Here is a 14,337-nt window from a genome sequence, read left to right on the forward strand (position 1 = left end):
TCCTAAGGGCTATGACTAAATGACTGCATAAGTAACAAATAATTTTTCAACCTAAATTAAATAATAAATCCCACCACATGAAAGCTTATTTTTTGTTCTAGATATATTTTGCAGTCACTCCAGTTCTTGCTATGGTCCATCAAGTTGCAAAGACATTCAATACAAAAGCTAAGAGTAATTTGCCTTGATTTAGGGTTTTCATCTGCTGCACAAGCTGGGAAATTAATTGGAATGGGTGTTCACACTTCAGGGAAAGCGATCTGAGCTGACTGAGACACATAATGACAACTTCTAATTTGTACAGGGCAGCCTTCAGATGACTATGGCTTTTGGTTCCTTGGGTGAGCAGCCCAATCTCATTTTCATAGCCTCTGTTTAATATTTTGCTTCTGGGATCAGTGGAGAAATAGAAAAAAAAAAAAGATTCTTTATACACATGCATTTTTCAGCGCTTTTTGGTACTGTTGTAATTTAATTCCTAAAGGAACAGAATTACTGAGTCCTGAAGGGGAACAGGGTCAGAAACATCTATGGGAAAGGCTCCAACAGCCAGGATGTTAATTCTGGAAACATCCACAGTAGTGTGATGGATCCTCAGCTCTCCTCGGGCTCTGGTTCTGCTTGTGGACACACAGGTTTGCCAGTCTTGCAGATGATGTCAGCGAGCGCTTCTTGAAACTTTGGGAGCGTTGGCATCGCAGTCACCGAAGATCCTGAGGTAAAAGTGCAAGGAGAAGGGATCCCCACGAGGCTGGTGGAAAGCTGATTTTCTCACCAGGAAAAGATGGGTCTTGGTGATGACTCGGTGTCTGTACCTTCAGAGGAAGGAGGTGGAGAGCAGTGCCTGGTAGATCACGTGGATACCTTTGAGTATGTGAAAAACCCCATCAGTGCTTTCTCACATAAGGTTCCTGAGTGGGTACAGCTGGAACTGGAAGCCCTGTTCAAGCAGAAAAACCTGCTGAGGGAGGTATAAAACATCCCAATTTGTAATACTCTGAGTGGATAAGCCACTCAGATTGCTTTCCTCTTGGGATTCAGGAGGTCTTGGTTTAAAATGAAGTCATAGTACAATCAGTCCAAAACAAGTCTCAATGTTTTATTACCAACTTTTGGCTCTCATTCAGCTTTCAGAAATCAGACTTTGGCTTTAGCTGAAAACCAGCTTTTTTTTTTTTTTTTTTTTTTTTTTTTTTTTTTTTTTTTGCAAAACACCACTTAACTGAAACCCCAATTTTTCAGTGCAAATCAATTAATGCTTGACTGTGCCAAGGCAGGCACTTCTGATATCCCACTCTGCCCGTTTCATTTGTGACCCACAGGGTCCCTCAGAGGGCTGAATATCTTCTGAGTCATCCACATCTACTCCTTGAGCTCTGCAAGTCCAACCAGAAGCATCCACAGATACTTTGCAAATAAAACACACGGACTCATTCCAAAGACCAGAGATTTTCTGCAGACTCCCTGCCAGCTTTGGGATAGTGAGGAATGTTAGTTGAAAGCTGAGCCACCACTGTTGCTCGAGGCATGTTTACACCATCTATTGTGGAGGATTTTTGAGCTGTAATTTGAAAGTGTAAGGAAGGCAGTGCTAACAGTGAAGCAGGGAGGGCAAAACTCTCGTGGCAAACAACTGCAGAAGGGCCAGTTGATCTGAGCAGTAGGGGGGGGGTGAGGTAGAAATCTTGAGTGCTCACAAATCGTCTGGTAACTCAGCAGCTTATGGCACTCAGGAATGGAACATCCACACTCCCTGAGGAGCAATGAGTGCAGGGAGGCTCTGTTGATCCACAGGCATGTCCCAGGCTCATCATCATGTGCATGGTCTGGAAAACGAGGGTGATTTGTCCTTGTGGGTCCTTGGTTAAAGCTGTCCCCCAGGGGCTGTCAGAGGGTGAGGCACAGCAAGGTGGATGTCAAACCAGGCATCAGGCTCCATGAGTTTTTCCAGTCCAGCACCACTTTTTCCCTCCATCATGTTTTGGATCTGCTCTTGTCCATCTGCATGTGCATCCCTGTGGTGTTTCTTGCTCCTGCTCTGACTAAGATCCTGTCTTGCTAATTTGATCTGTCCATGGTGTGCAAAATCCTGCCTATCTTGAAGGCAAATTGCTCTTCCCTTGGCCTGAGTGTTGTCAGAGTTTAACCTAAGGGGCTGTGCTTATCTCCGAGGGGAATTTCCCATCCAGTGATGGCAGCCAAGTAATGCAGGAGAGAATTGCTGCTCTCAGGTGGGAGCTGGGCTGCAGACCTACATCCATCAGTCAGTGCTCACCTCGGGCTGCAGCCTGCTGCTGTAACAGCAAAGTCCCTCACAGGAGAAGCACAGGCTCTCTCTCTTCAGACAGAAACACCCCGATGATCTGCTCCTAACAGCTACTACTGCAAGTCTGGAGCCATACATCACAAAGGAGATCCTGTGATGACTCTTTGCTCTGATGGAGAGCTTTGCCAGACCTGTCAGTGCTAGAGGAAGCAGGGAAATGAACATATCTGTGCTGACTGAGGCTGTTTTGAATTAACTTTCTGTTTCTTTTTCTTTCCCTGAGGCAAGGTCACATGAAGGTATTGGAAAATTTCAAGGCAAAGAAACTCAACACCTTAAACTTTGTATAAAATAGAGTTTTAGATATATGAAGCCCTGGGATATTTGGCAGTCTAAGGTTTTAAGTGTTTTCTCAGAAAATCTAAAGGTTTTAATTCTGGCAAAATTATGTCAACACGCTGTCAGTTGCCTCTTGGTAAGTAATTACAGGGTGCAATAAATGTTTTTGAACTCTGAAACGTGGGCTACATCAAGGGCAGAAGGATGAAGCACTGAAGTTGTTAAAGGCAATCCATCTCCTGGCTTGGAAAGACATGAACCTGGAAGGCAATCCAGCTGCCAGGTCACAAATTAGCACAGAGCCTTGGAGCAGCTCTAAGCTTTGTGCAAATGGCTCGTCCCCCTCTTGTGAAGCTCAGGTGCTTTGGCCAAAGTCTTGGAAGGGACACAACATTTGTGACACGGAGATCTGTCCTCTTGGAGCTCCTCTGCACCTCTCCTGGCAGGGTGAGTGGATCGCAAACTTACAGGTGAGGGAGTTGTTGAGAAGACAGAGTGGACCTTTTAACTAAAACAGCTGGGTAAATGTGGTAAAAATATAGCACTGTGGTCATGAATATGAATTCTGAATTAGCTGGAAGTCAATGCAGTCCATGAGGTGTGATGGAGAAGACAACACTGTGCAGAGAATAGATTTCGAGAACTACTCTAATCACATTAAAGTTTTAGTTTTTACTTTTATGTATTATTAAACCATTTTTTTTTTCATGGCATACAGAAAGTTCAAGAAACTTGAACAGGGATGGTTGGTCTTTCTAAATACTATTTTACATTTTTAGTACAGTTTTTGGTGGATGGAAGCAAGAGGACATAATGACTTTTTTCTTCCTGTTCACCTGCAAGTTCACAGCTCTTGAATCCATTTGCCAAATTCAATGAGATCTGACGAAAGGGAAGAGATTTCAAAGCTGTCAGCTTGAATTATATCCCAGTTACCTCATGGCTGCTACACTACTTTCTGTTTGCTTAATGAAAATTGGCATTTACATAGAGGTAATAGCTCCTTTTGGGCTCATACTCAGTCAAAAAAAGGCTCAGAGCAGTGCTTACCCCTCCCACTTAATCTGAGTTGTCTGTCCTACAGAAGCTATTCAGAACATTTTTTTTTTAATGAATATAAATTCTTTTCAGCATTGAAATTTTCTAAATTAGCTTTTGTAATTGACTACTCTTAATCATAGATGGGACTGTTCCACCCTGGTGGTGTGAGAAGGAAGAAGGGCCTTCTTTTGGCTGAATGCTGAGTTCCTTCCCAGAGCTGCATTTATTGTGTGTACTGTCAGAAATGTAAGCTAGAGAAACAGGCACACAAGAAAACAGTGAGCACAGGAGGAACAGAAAACAATGTTGCCAAGGCAACTTTCTCTTGGTTTCCAGAGATACTTAAAAAAAAAAAATCCTGAAAACATTAGTCATACTTTTTTTTTTTTTTAATCAATTATTTTTATCTATTAATTTGGAGTCTGCTTTGCCAGAGCATGGAAGGCATGGAGGTAGAAGACAACCTCTCCAGGAGAAGAGCTGGTTTCTTGGTGAGGTCTCAGGGCTGAGCTTGCAGCCAGCCAGGACTGCAGCATCCTGAGGTGCCCACAAGGATTGTGCGTGCTGCTGTGCTCCAGGAGGAGCTGCTTCATTATGACCCCACTCAGAAAGGCACCTGGGTATAACTGAGGTACAATTTAAATTTTTAGCTGTAAAGGAGAGGATGGTGGGATGATGCCATGTCCCTTCAGGGAAGCCCCAGCTGCGTGGCACTGAGCTGGTCTGTGATGAGGGCACAGCGTGCCAGGCAGACCCCATCCATGGAGAGCTTCCATTGGCTCAGCCATTTGAGCTGCTCCACAATTCCCTTACAGGGCAGCAACTCCATCCATCACCCACTCCCAAACAGAACTCATGTGGCCATGAGATCTTCTTTTAGCTAAGGGCAAGCTCTTCCATTGTGCTGGGGCTGAGAGCCAGGCGCAGCACGCCCAGGGCACGTGGGAATGTCACCTGGGAAGGGCCCTTCCATCACAGAGCCTCCAGGGAGACTCTGCAAACCAGGAATGTCAGCTTTTCGTGCTGAAAGCAGTGCAGAATGTGCCACTCACAGACATCTCTGCACTCTGGTATTGCAGAAGGAGCTGTGGTACTTTATGTAGCAGCACAGTGGCTGCAGTAAAGCTTTACCAGTTATTTATTTATTGTCCTCCCAGAGACTTAATCCAAAACAGAGTAACTCCAGCCTACCTCACAAGCAGTGCAATTTTTGTGATGAAAATTTTCATCTTACCCTAGCATGGTTAAGTGCAGCAAGGAAATCACCTTCTAGTGCTGTGTGAAATGGTTTTTTTCCCCCAAAATGGAAGATTTTAAAGCCATAAAAGAAGGAAAACTGGAAAATAGAAAGTTGAAATTATACTTTCACCTGTAAAAGAATATTATTTTTTTGCTTTCATAGCAAGTGATTTCTTTACTTGAAACAATTAACCTGAAGGAAAAATAGAGAAAAAAATTGTTGTGACTGAACAGACACATTTAATCCTGAAAATGCAGAGAAGGGAGCTTGGCATTTATCTGAATTATGTAACCAATCCCTCAGTGGAACTGACAAGATTTTCTGGAGCACGTCAATCCCCAAATTCCTTGTAAATCCTCGTACCAAGCATAGGGCCACTGAAATTCTCCAAGCCACTGAAGGTGATGGGCGCACCCAGCGTCTCTCTGCTCGGACCTGGAGATGTTTTGAGGAGTTTGCAGTGACAGAAACCCAGGCTGTGACTGATGGGAGCAAATCCCCTGCTGCAGTCAGGATATTGCCACAGGAGCTGTGCTCCCTCATTTTGCTGGCTCCCTCCACCTGGAATGCAGAGCTGGTTATTTCCCAGGCCCACTGGGATCACAGGAGTGTGGCACCAAACTAGCTCTGAGCTCACAGGAGCAGAGAGACTTGACCACCTTGCTCTGAAGTTCTCTGTCCAAATTTTGACCATCCCCTTCCTAACAACAGCCTGGCATGGTCAGGAAGAAATGCTGAAAACAGGGAGATTTGTTTTAGTGCTGGAGACCATCCCCAGCCTAAACTGTGTGTCTGTGAGAGCACTTCCAGCTGCAGAGCGCCAGGAGCAGAAGGCAAGCACTGCAAGAGGTTTCAGAGTGGAAAAGGCAGACAAAACTGGTGCACAGAATAGCAACTGGAATTATTTATGAAATGGAAGGAAGAGTAGGCCACAAATTGGCCTCTTGCTCATGGTGTTTCTGAAATAAAAATTGAAGTAGTCTTTGCAAAGCCCTGGTGAGGCAGGGTTGCCAGCTGCCCAAAGCTCTGTGTGCTGGCTTTGGAGTGGGTGGTGGGCTTAGGTTTTGTTTCCTGCTAGGAAGAAGTGTGGATGTGCCACTCAAACAGTGCAAGGTTGAATTTCCTGCTCTGTAATGGATGCTGTGAATTCAGGACCTCCATGTGGCTTCAGTAGCTGCTCTTAATGGTGTTAGCCCAGAAAACACTTGCAAGAACAAGATGAACTGAGACATGATAACTCCCAGCCATGTCCTTCAGCTTTTTTTTTTTTTTTACAAAGTTGTGGAAGCATATGCGATGTTGAGACAACAGAAGGAAAAAAATGTTCAACCTGCCTTAAACCAGGAGCAGACTGTGCATTTTTCTGAAGGTTTGGGAGTGGTGGGCTTCAGAAATAATGGCCAATTAGTCCCTTCCAGGGCAGACAGATTCCTTTTGCAGGAGTGAATCTGCCTTGTTTGTTTGCTGGACTAATTTATTTACTAAATGATCTGGGTAAGTCACTTGTGAGTGGGTGTTCAGCCACCAGCTTGAATCCTGGCTGTTGGTTACCTGAGATGTGTGACATGATCCTTGCTCACTGCCTGGAGGGTGGCAAAGAGGATAAAAGTCAGGTGTGTCACAGGTAAACAACTCTGACCAGAAGTCAGGAGGTCCTGCTGGACACACGGACATTTATCGTGCTCCACGGGATAGGCTGTGGCTCATGTGAGGTCAGACCAAGAATTCTTATCCATAAAAGTCATGCAGGAGCAAGTACTACAGCTCATCTCTTTATTTATACATTGAAGTTTGATCTCCTGACATCCAAGGTCGCAACTCTGATTTTTTTTTTCCTCATTACAGTGAGAATTTTCAGCTTAATCATTTTTTTGATCATTATGGCCAAGCCAGCCACCTACCATCACATCCCCCATGAGTCCTTCTCTATTCACAAGAAGCAAGTCTAGGGGTCATCTTTCCTAGCTGGCTCACTGAGTGCTTGTGACAAGAAATTATCCTCTACAAACTGCAAGGGTTTCCCAGACCTGTTCATCACAGCAGCATGGTATTCCCAGCTGGTGCCTGGCAAGCTGAAAGCTACTGATCCAGGAATTTCTCCTAAGTGCCTGTGAAATAGCAGTGAGTTAACCTGTCCTGGCTGGGGTATTGGTGCTAGACACCCACTACATTTCCTTTGTTTTCCACACCCCCCTAATCCTCTTTATCACATCATCACTGATTTTAAGGGCTGTGCAACCAAGCCTCTCACCTTACACAGTGACACCTCCAGCTTGCCTGCCCTGCCTGTCCCTGCTGAACAGCCCTCAGCCCTCCACCCCAGCACTCCAGCTGTGGGACCCATCCCACCCAGTCTCACTAACACCACTCACACTCTGGGAGGAATAATGCCACATTTACTCTGGGAACTGACCAATGCCTCCAGTTCACCCCATTTTTTCCCTCACGTTGTATCTGTTGGGGCACCAGGATTTCAGATACACCCCAGAGACTGCTGTGCTCCTGTGGGCAGTTCAAATGTGCCCACTGACATTTCTCCCCTCAGGTAATGCCATGCCAGCTCTTGGTTTCCCTGCTGTTGTCATTCCCTTCCCTCATGGATTCTAGCTTCAAGCTCTCTCCATCAGACCCCCCAGCTCATGCCCCAAGTGTGTTTTTCCCTTCAGGACAGACTAATCCAATCAGGCCTCAGCACACCTTGTGTCTCCAAGACTCTTCCATGGTTTAAAAGCCCAAAGTTTTGGCAGACTCACCAGTCCCACCTGGTGAGCTTCTTCCAAAGTCTCCTGTCCTTACTGTGAGGATTGAGGTAAACACAACATGGTTTTTGGGATAAATTCAGTGCCTGAAGTGTCCCAACACACCTTCTCAATCCTATTATTTTGGACAAAGCCTCTTAGGTTAGTCAGGACACTTGCTGAGCCAAGGCTTGTCCACATGGGAAGAGGAGCAGGTTTTTCCTTGCCTTGAGGAGCACTGGGTTAGCTTGTAGATGCCTTCAGGAGAGACTGCCCCAGCCTGAGGCTGAACAGAGGTGAACTGGAGGAAAAGTGAGGAAGCCATGGGGCCCAAGTGCTGAGCAAAGCCTGGGGAATAGATCTCCAAAATCTGGCTTTTAACACCAAAGTTGCTGCTTCCTCAGCTGGCTCAGGGGATGCAGTGTGGGGAGCTTTGTCCTGTGCTTCCACACCTTCCCCAGCCTCCCCCCTGCCACTGCTTCTCTTTGTGCTGTGCCAGGAATGCCAAATTTATCCTCGAGCAGAAAGTCTTGTCCAGGTCAACTTTGGCAGTTTATGTCCCCGTTGCCCTGGGAGTAGGGATACTATAGGGTGCTTTCAGAAAATGCTGTGAATTAGAAAAGTGCTAGACAAGCAGCAAGAAAGTGAACTTCTTCTGTGCAGTTTCAGGGCTCAGATGGTTTTGCTCTTATAGCTCTTGCTGCAAAATTCCCAACTGTAATTACTTTAGGAGTATGAAATCAGAATATTTTCAGACTCAGGGACATCTTCCTTAAAACCACAGCAAATCCCAGATCAGCTTTGGTCCCAACAGTGAAAGTCTGAGGTGGTGAGAGGGTGACCACCAGAGTGGTCCTGCATGGTCAGACAGGAAAGCTTCCTGAGCCAGAGAGACACTGATTTAGTTAAATTGCAAGGTATAGCCAAGTCTCAGCTCTGAGCTGCTTTATGCAGGGTTTTGTTCAGCATATCTAAAAGTCTGAAAGAGATCCTGTGTTATCTCATTTCTCTCTGGGAGATTGATGCTGAGTTTAAATTTAACTTAAGATGAAAACATCTGTTACTCTTCAGAGTAAATATGTTCTGATATTCTCCAATTGATTGAGAGGCAGACAGTTCAGGAGACAGAAACTGAAGGCATTTTGAACCATCACTGTTTATACTTGGAGCAGGAGTAATTTGTTTCCCACTCTTATGAGTCATGGCTAGAGGTAATAAAAAATCCTTCAGAAAGTGATGATGATTGAAAATGATTTGTAGATATTCGTACCTTTCCAGAAAAAAAAAAAAAAAAAAAGTGAGGAAAGGATATTATAGACTGGTAAGATTGTTATGTTCTTATGAAAAATTCCCATTTACTATATTGGCTGACTGGAGCCTAAAGCACTGTCTGCAATCTGCATTGTTACATTAATTCATTATTTCCATTGCAATATTGGAGATGTCAAGCACAAACTCGGGTCTTACTGCGCTGGGTGCAGGCACATGGAAATGCCAGAAGTGCAGTGTCACCTCACAGCTTGTCCCACTTTCCCTGCTCCCCAGGTGAGAAGGGAGGGCCAAGGTTAGGCTGTTCCCTGACAGTCACATTGGGTGCTCCCAGGCTTGGCTTTTTGGGGGTAAATTGTGGGTTCTGGGGACTTCTCTGAGGGACTGGGTGCCATGGGCATCTATTCACAAAGGCAGCTTTGTGAGCCTTCAGTGAAGAGCTAACAAAGAGCTAACAAAACCAACTGGGCTGTGAATCACAGTCAAGGGTTCTGTCTGCTTAAGCCAGCTCAAAGCCTGTCCTTCAATGCAAAGGCAAGTGCTCTTTAATATAAAATTCAAAGCATTTTTCCCGTTGCCTTGATTTATTACATTCATTATGTCCTGTTGCCTTATCTTTATTATTATTTGCAGACACTGTATTTCCATCTCCCTCTGTTTGTTTTTGGTCATGATCAGGTGGCTTTTGACCTTTGGAAAATCTGTGAGAGCAGAGAGGAAACCTGAATACAGCACTGTTCAGTGTGGTAGGACTGACCTTTGCCATTGTGTTTTTCGCCCTCCTAAAAGCTTCCTCTCTTCCTCCTGCCAGTTCTCCCACTTGGTGACATCTTGGACCAGAAGAATTTGCTGGCACTTTGTTACGCTGGCAAATTTTATTAATATAAATATTAGTAATACTTTGGATTTTTAATATGGATATTATGAGTATGCCTTACATAGATGGCTTTCCTGGGCCCTGTGACTGTGCTCATCCATACAAGGGGTGAATCCAAACCCCCTTGGCAGTGAGTGGACTCAGATTTCAGCAACCAAAAGGAAGTCACAGTGAGAATTAAGCTGAAACGGGGTGAGATGAGTTTCCACACTGCCCCTTATGAAGGCTGGTGTCTCAACTGTCCCTCCAGACCATTGTTACACTTAACCAAGATGCTCCCAAATATAACTTGGTTTGGTTTCAGTTCCAGTTTCCCCTCACAGTTTGCAAACTCGAATATTGCATGTGGGTGCCAGCTCAGCCACAGTGCTTAGCAGGCCTGGGAAGACTTTCAAGTGCAGAGATGTAAATCCATCAATAAATGTGCCTAACCATATCCCTGACTTCAAGTGTGTATCAGAACTCACAAAAACCCCCTGCCATCTCCTCCAAAATATGCAGCAGAGCCAGTTTCAGGACACTGGGGGTTTAGCCTTAGAAAGACCCTGGTGCAATCTCATTCTCCCCTGCTCTGGTGGAAGAGGTGACCAGATCCCTAAGGATGTTCCATCTTTGGCAGCTGCCAGGTTGCTGCAGACAAAGACATGGCTTGCCTGGGGAAATTGGGAAATTTGGGGAAGTTGCTGCTCCCAGAAAGAGCTGGGATGCCTGGCAAGGTGTAAGAGCATGGCCAGCTGCCTTCTCAATACCTGGAGCTTGCTGTTCCCAGCTCTCTCTGCTACTGCCCCACAGCTACATGGAGCAGGGATGTGTGTAAACATTTGGGTGGTTCATGCATCATCCCCGTGCACCAAGATCTCCTTTTCTCTGGCTGCCAGGTTCCTCCTGCAGTTCTCTGGGTTCTTTGTCCCGTGCCAAAGCCAGAAACTGTCCAGGTCCCTTCACATCTTCCCTGTGGATCACTGGGCCATCCAAGCTGTCCAGAGACTGTCCAGGTCCCTTCACATCCTCCCTGTGGATCACTGGGCCATCCAAGCTGTCCAGAGACTGTCCAGGTCCCTTCACATCCTCCCTGTGGATCACTGGGCCATCCAAGCTGTCCAGAGACTGTCCAGGTCCCTTCACATCCTCCCTGTGGATCACTGGGCTGTCCAGAGACTGTCCAGGTCCCTTCACATCCTCCCTGTGGATCACTGGGCTGTCCAGGCTGTCCAGAGACTGTCCAGGTCCCTTCACATCCTCCCTGTGGATCACTGGGCTGTCCAGGCTGTCCAGAGACTGTCCAGGTCCCTTCACATCTTCCCTGTGGATCACTGGGCTGTCCAGGCTGTCCAGAGACTGTCCAGGTCCCTTCACATCTTCCCTGTGGATCACTGGGCTGTCCAGGCTGTCCAGAGACTGTCCAGGTCCCTTCACATCCTCTCTGTGGATCACTGGGCTGCACCCCTGAGCCCTCTGCACTCCACCAAGAGCTCTGCTCACACCGTGGCTCTGCCATCCCTGTGGCACCCATCTCCTCTGCCTCCTTTCTGCTTCCCTGCCTCCTCCCTAGTTTGTGTGCAGCCCATGAATCCTCCCTGTGTGTTTTGAGACCACTGCCTATTTTGATCTGGTGCAGTATTAGGCTGTTGGTGAGTTTATTTTTTTAAGGCCTCTCTGATTTAACGAGCCCTGCCTCACTGCAGGAGTTGCTGACAGATGGCTGGCATTTGCATTTCCATTTCAAAGGTTGCAAGCAGTTGTGCACCCCAGGGTTGGTGAGGTGCCCAGGTGACTCTGCTGTCAAGAGGTTGCTTGGTTGCTCTGCTTTGGGCATCCTTGCTGTGCCGTGCCTGTCAGAGACTGCTCTGGCTTCTAGCAGTGTCTGGTTCTGCATGGCACAGCCAGGATTGCATGGGATAATGCTTCTAAGTGGAGCCTTCCCTCAGCCCCTCAGGAGTTTAATTCTGCTCCTTCATCTCTTGGCCTTGTGATGATTCTGGGCATCAGCCCTACCTGGTTGTCAGGGCAGCAGTGTTTGTTCCTCAGCAAGGACACTGTGGATTATTAAACCATTATTTGCTTGCTGGACCTGCATGGGTAAAGGTCAAAAGCTTCTCTGTGTGACAGTAGATACACCTTTCTTCCTAAGAGGGACCAAGGTGGTGTTACTTACCATGGGCAGAATGAATGTTCTGGCACATACGGGGGGGAAATGCAAACCACAAAACAATAGGCAAGTGAAGCAAGGGAGGTTATTTTCAATTACTTAAAGACATGATATCTTCTGGCTCATCCATGAAAAGAAACAGATAATGAGTGCATCCCTCCCACACTGGACCTACACATTTTGGATTTCCACAGAGGAGAAAAAGAAAAGCCAAACAAGCAACTTTCCTTTTTGTTTGATGCTGTGTGGAATAAGTGGTGGTGTTGTGACTGGTGCTTGCTCACTCTGGTGGCCCCCTGAACTTCATCAAGAGATCCTCACTAGAAGAATTCCTGTCCTGTGCTGTGATACAGTGACACATACTGGTAAAGGGTTCCCTGCTACCCCAAAAATCAGTTTGGATTCAGCCAGCCTGTTTAAGGGGGAAGCTCTTTCATGATCTGAATGCAACCAGGCTCCAGGGTCAAGGCACATCTGATTCACAGGCTGAGGAGCAACTTTGTCCCTTTTCTTCCTGAGGAAATCTCTGAGGGTGCTTTAGAGGGGCACAAGGCACGTGGCATCCTTCTAAATCAGATGGGGGAGTGGATCATAACTAAACACAGCTGTTTTTTCTGATCACTCACACCAAAGCTGTTCTTAGAAAGCGTTTCACTGAGTCAAAAATATTTTTAATGTGGTCTCTGCTTGCACAGAAAAAAAAAAATTAACTGCTGGGTATTTCACATGCTCTTGAATCCCTCCTGTGAATTTACTCTATCCCCCATTTTGACCCATGGTTGGCACATTTATGGGTTGATTACTTGTGATTATATTTTTTTCCCAGTTTTGCCACTGAGACTATGGACAAATGAACTGTGAAATGCCTGCCCTGTAAGGGCAATTATGCTGCTATGAGACTCCTCCAATCTGTTCCATTCCAGGCAAGCATCAAAATTCCTGCCCATGAAAATGTCTGGTCATCAGGGCTCTCATTACAATAAATAAGCTATTAAAAAGACATACCCTAAACATATCACTCAAAGGAAAAAAAAAAAAAACAAAAAAACCAACAACCCAAGCAAATAAAACCTGTCCGCTGTACAGTCCTCATTTAAATGATATACTTTCGTTCTTTCAAGGAAAACCAGTGCTTTGAAAAACAAATAGGTGTTAGCTCTCTCCTTATTTCCTCATCAGTGGGCCATCACTCACCCTTCAGGAACTGGTCACCAGAGCTGGGGGGTCACAAATTCACATTTACACTCCCTGTCTCTTACCATTTTGCTTGTTCCTTTTTTTTCCTGACTACTGCTACCTCAGGAGACAGGAGACGCCACAAGGACGCCAACGTCCTGTAGAACAAGGTGTTCAATAAGCAGAAAGAACTAATTAAAACTTGTTTCTTCCATAAATCTGGTTCCTGTCCTGTTTCCTTTACGGGCAGTTTCTGTTCTGTCACGGGTGATGCCTGTAGGTAGTGACAAATGACATCCATGCTCGTTAGCCAGCCAGCTGCCAGGCTGCCAGCTGCTGCCAAGCTCAGTTGTAGCAGAGAGCAAGAACACTTTCTGGACTGCATTCCTCCAGCCAGATGCCAGTTTTCACAAAAAAAAACAAAACAAAAAACCCAAAAACCAAAACCTGTAGGGATATAAAATCCTGGAAACATCAGCTGCTCAGTGAGGTTGATTAGTGAGTTAATATTTATTAGTGGTGGATTGGAAGACACATGAACAATGTAATCTCTTAAACATCATGGATGTAAGGAATGAAGCCAAAAGGGAAGAGAAGCATGTGCAATCAGAAGTGATTACTTGTGTCTTTATCCCCTTCCTCTCTCTACAGGAGATTTGATGTAACATAGTTTAAATTCCATAATCCTCTGATCAGGAATCAGAACCTAACGATGTTTTCACTTAGTGTTCCTGCTGGAGAAAATATCTTAAATGCACACTTTGCAAGAATGTTGTCACTTTTTTACCTTCCTCTCTTTTTTTTTACCTTCCTCTCGTCTCTAAAATGCAAGTTTCACTCATGAGTGACCTGCAGCAGGTGTTACAAAAGTTGCCTTTCTTTACAGATCAGCAAAATACAGGTTCTCTGGAGGATTATAGAATATTTTTTTTCTTAGTTAACCAAAATCTAGATGAAGACTGACACCAGTACCGCTGAGATTTAGTGTGTCACAGTCGCAGTGATATTTAACACTAACTACATAAAACATGCCTGCTTCTTTTAAAGGGTTGGATGGCAAATCCATTGCCTTGCACTGTGTTGTAATTGATGTGATTTTTTTTTTTTTTTGTCTACAGACTTTTTCTCTGTGTGAGGCACTCACAGCCACATCTGATGTCTGTTCATGGGGCACATCATATACCCTAACTCATCCACTGGCTGTTCAGATGCTTCATGGGGTTCACACCCAAACCCCAGAGT

At 45.5% G+C, this 14,337-nt stretch overlaps 1 long non-coding RNA gene across 1 annotated transcript; it reads right to left on the minus strand.

The window, feature by feature from the left end:
- Positions 1–564: 564 nt before the first annotated feature.
- LOC128804551 (uncharacterized) lies at positions 565–2,311 on the minus strand. Its single transcript, XR_008436108.1, has 3 exons — positions 2,276–2,311; positions 816–940; positions 565–713 (listed from the first exon to the last, which is right to left on the minus strand). It is a non-coding gene; the product is annotated as an uncharacterized LOC128804551 (long non-coding RNA).
- Positions 2,312–14,337: the final 12,026 nt, after the last annotated feature.

The sequence above is a fragment of the Vidua macroura genome, chromosome 3, assembly GCF_024509145.1.
Source record: "Vidua macroura isolate BioBank_ID:100142 chromosome 3, ASM2450914v1, whole genome shotgun sequence".
NCBI lineage: Eukaryota > Metazoa > Chordata > Aves > Passeriformes > Viduidae > Vidua > Vidua macroura.